Here is a 4,309-nt window from a genome sequence, read left to right on the forward strand (position 1 = left end):
AATTTGGTTTTGATAAGCTACTAACAATTGTTTCTAGGCCTTCTGAATAATTTACCTTCACCTTTTGTTTTAACCACTGTCTCAAAGCAAGCGCGCGTTTGAGGTGAGAGCTCAGGTTGGCTTTTTGGCAGAAGCGAATGGCGAAATTTTTACGTCAGCTCGCCTCCACCAGCCCCAATCCAATACTACCACTGGAGTACTGCATGCTTGACTGACATTCTATAATGGGTAACGACGTCCATAGAGCTCATTAAAGTTAAAAAAAAAACACAAGAAAATTAGGTTTCACTTAGCGCTGCTTGACTTTAACGCCATTAGATTCCAGGTTCTTTTGGGAGTGCTTCCCGCGGCTATACGTTTGAATGTAGAAATTAATGAAGAGAACGAGTCCGAGCATAAGCTGAGCGATTGCCAGATAGCAGAGCACTTTGGGATAACCGCAGTCGTAAAAAATGGGGATAGTAATGTGTCCAAGTACCACAATAAACTGAGCAATCTGCAGAGTGGTGAGGTATTTTTTCCACCAGAGGTAGGGGCGCGTGGCCGGTCCAAGAGCCGCTAAGAAGTAATACGTGTACATGATCACGTGCACAGCCTGGTTAATGAGCAGTCCGAGAAGGATCTGACCGTCACAGGCGAAGTTTAGCCACGCCCAGCCACTGAACACCACGAGGAAGTGATGGATCACGTGAAGCGCGGACACCTTCGAATACTTCTTGCGGGCCACGAAAAAGAAAGTGTCCAGAAAATCGGCGATGCGAACGTACAGGTACCAATAGCACAGATTCAGGATGCCCATAGACTGCTCGTCGGTGCCTCTGCTGATGCCCTGGCACAGGAAGCTGTATCCACCGCCGATGTATGTAAGCCTGGCGTAGCGGTAAAAGAAGTAGGCGTTTGCAACCGCCGTGGCAACGTTGTACACGAGGATGGCACGCCGGAGTTCGAACGGCTTCCGGTTCCTCATCAATCGGGGACCACCGATCTTGGCAGCGTAGACGTAGGCGACCAGAAGCGGCCAGATGAATCGGCCCTCGGTGACCAAGCCCCATCCGTCTACCCTGGTGTCGCGGAAGGACCACACGTACGTGTACAGATCGTGCAACGATGTTAATGCGCTTGCCGCCATGACTCCCGTATGCGGAACGACGAACCAGCAGCGCTGTAGGTCCTCCACACAAAACGAGAGCCCTCCGAGCGCAGATGGAAGAAGGCAGCAGTGAAGAGGTTGTTTTGGAGCGGGCGAATTTGTCAGCCGCCTTCCCGCACTTCACATTCGTCCGGTGGGGATCTGAGCAACAGGCATCTGCATGCCCTCAAGGAAAGAGCTACTAACAGGGCGTTTCCTCAATGCCGGCTTTTATACATACAGTGTTCCTCAGGACGCCAATGCATGCAGGCGGCAAATACAGAGACACGTGCGTGACCCGAGTGTGAATTTTCACCGGGGAGGGCTGCGTTAGGCTCTTGCTTGGGCTTCAGGAATCAGAGTATCGGCTAGCTTTGTTTGTAACTGATGCCTGAAACGAACTCGCAAGAAAGAAGGCATGGGAGTAGGATAAAATGTAGTACTACACGGAGGAGTATAGAAAAAATAAAGAGGTTCAAGCGACGCCCACAAACGTGTGGACAAGCCCGTGGCGGATCGTGCGATCACAGAGTCTACCCGTTGTGGGAAAATTAAGAGTTTTATGCACGAGACAAACATTTGAAGGAAAGTCAATGGCGAACGCCTCATTGCCATTCCTGCGAAATACTTTCCTCGGTACGTGCCTTCATCCGCTACCCGCTACGCGGGTTGTGCGAAAATCAACGGCTCTGCAACGTGGCGACCTAATAACTGCTTGCAGAATAATTATCATTTCTAGCACTAGTCTTATCACAGACCTTATAAACGCGATAAAACGTGCGCGAAGTTTTAACTAATCATAAACATTCCGTCTGAAGATGCTAACATCTGGCGATAAAAAAAAAACACGGTAATCGATAAATATTGTTAGCTAGAATACAAGGGTAAATGGGGTACGCCTCAGTTCGCAGGTCGAAACGTTGGCTCGACCTGCGAACTGAGGCGTACCCCATTTTCCCTTGCTCAGTGCTTCTTCATACCGTGTAAACCATCTTCTTTCTCTCGTTCTACCTAGATAGAATACAATGTCTTTAAAACATTCTAGGGCCCCGTTGTTCATGAGTTCTCACTGCTTCTTATGTAATGCTGTACTGACGCGTATAAATAAGCTTTTAATAAAGAAATAGAACAAAATTATTTCTTTCAATTTAACAGCGTTAATTGATTTAGAGAAGTTTGCGCATTCTTCGTGAATACAATAGATACCTTTGTCTTATGCAAATATACCCGGCACTATACGAGCTCGAGGCGAGGCCCATTTTTCGCCGCCTTAATCCGGACAATGGCAGCACCCCCATGTTTCAGATAAAAATAAAACTGTTGTACCTGCCCTGTTGTCTCACGCGCCATGCCTTGTAGTATGCATGCGCCATGCCTACTTTGTTGTCATGAAGCTGTCTGAATTTGTGTCAAAGCTCCGGTGATATATGCTTTCAATTGTATAATTGATTTTTTTTGTATGTTTTTTGTGCTATTCTAGGAAGGTTTTCCATATTGAATCTTGGGGTTGACAGTATATAAAAATAAATAAAAAATAAATAAATAACGCTATAGCGGGAGACGCAAAAACTGTAGAGGGCCTATAAACAACAACCAGCGTTATTACTATCCCCTAAGGCCACTGCTATCGATTGTGACAAGTAGTTTGCTTTTGACCGGTTTCTTCCACCCATATCACTGACTTAAGTAGCGCTTTCGTGCATTGCGCATAAAAATCATGTACGCCTCCATACGTGTTTGCTGCGTGTCGTGTATGTACTTGAGATAATGTTGTTGTTTTTTTTTTTTTTCGTTAGAAGGCTCTTCGGAATTATACTGAGAGGCTTTCTAGGTTTTTTTTTCTTTATTTTTCCGGTATAGCGGCGTTCTTCCTATATAAGGTGAGTAGAAACAAATTACAACAGATTTTACCTTAAGTTAACCAAGCAGGATGGTGGTAAGAATAGTGCTATCGATCTCTTCCCATCAAAGAGAGAGGACGAGTTAAATACACGATACACTGATGGAATGCGTGCACTTATTCGGGATCTGTCCTAAATAGGTCGTCCATTCCGGATTTAACTAAAACTTTCCAGCCCTCTTACTATCAACTTTTTGAGCCGTCGTTCACTTGGACGTATATTATTCCGTTTTTAAATACTACGCCGACTGCATCATGGCCAACAAGGAATGCTGTACGGTCCACTGCTTTGGTTAATCTCTGGGCGTCTTGAGTTCTGACGGCCCCAAAGTCGATTCGTTTATGTAATAAAGTGCAGCCACCGCACCCAATAAATGAGCCGTAGAATCGGTAGCATTCAATAGAACGGCGAATATTCGCTTATATTTGGTAGTCAATTTAACATTTGCGTAGCCTCAGGTGAATACCACTCTTCCTTCGGGTGAGTGCGTTACGGGCTTTCACAATAAGTTTCAAACGTGGGTACTCGTCCAGAGAAGAATCTGCCCGACCTTGAATCTTTTTGCTAGCATGGGGCAAAACGCTCTACTAGTGCTCTTCAGTACGTGCTTTCAGCTATTTCAACGCTTCCGTCCACTCGTTCATCGCCTGTGAACGCAGCCGTTTCCCACGCTGTTCTTAAGGGGTTTCCTTTTATTCACATTTCATCTCTCTCCCCTTACCGACCTTGTTCGAGATACATTGACCGGCTGTAGGGGCCCTTGCACCATATAACACATGCACAAGCAACGCCTGCAAATGAACTGAGCAGTCCAGCATCCACTTCTCGCTATCGCGATTGCCTTTCAGTGAAGAAAAATAGCGGCTCTTCAGTTCAGTCGTTGGTCCGCAATGGTTCGCCAGGATGGAAGCTTGAGCGAGTTGGTGACGGTTTTCTTGCAACATAGCGCTAAACAGACAGGGACACAGTGAGACACACAGCACGGGCGCTATGCTAAAAAGTGGCGCTATGCCAAAAAGGGTTCGCATGCCAAAAAGTGCAAGGCGCCGATTGGGCAGGAGCCAGTTTTTAGGGTGATGCAGCATGCAGCTTTCAAACAACAAATTCTAAACCCTGACGCGCTTTGAGCCTATACATGTCTGTAATTAGGGCATAAATACGCCGAAGTGTGTTCAGGCATGTTCAGGCTCCATTTCTTAGCATTTGCTTTACATGCGTTTCTCTATGGTTAATTAGGCTAATTCGCTTGGACTGTACCCAGAACCATGGTCATGATACT

At 46.2% G+C, this 4,309-nt stretch overlaps 1 pseudogene; it reads right to left on the reverse strand.

Moving 5' to 3' along the window:
• Positions 1 to 289: 289 nt before the first annotated feature.
• Positions 290 to 1,129, reverse strand: LOC146207644 (very long chain fatty acid elongase AAEL008004 pseudogene; annotated as a pseudogene).
• Between the last annotated feature and the right edge of the window lie 3,180 nt (positions 1,130 to 4,309).

The sequence above is a fragment of the Amblyomma maculatum genome, chromosome 1, assembly GCF_055883805.1.
Source record: "Amblyomma maculatum isolate TAMU_Amacu chromosome 1, ASM5588380v1, whole genome shotgun sequence".
Classification (NCBI taxonomy): Eukaryota; Metazoa; Arthropoda; class Arachnida; order Ixodida; family Ixodidae; genus Amblyomma; species Amblyomma maculatum.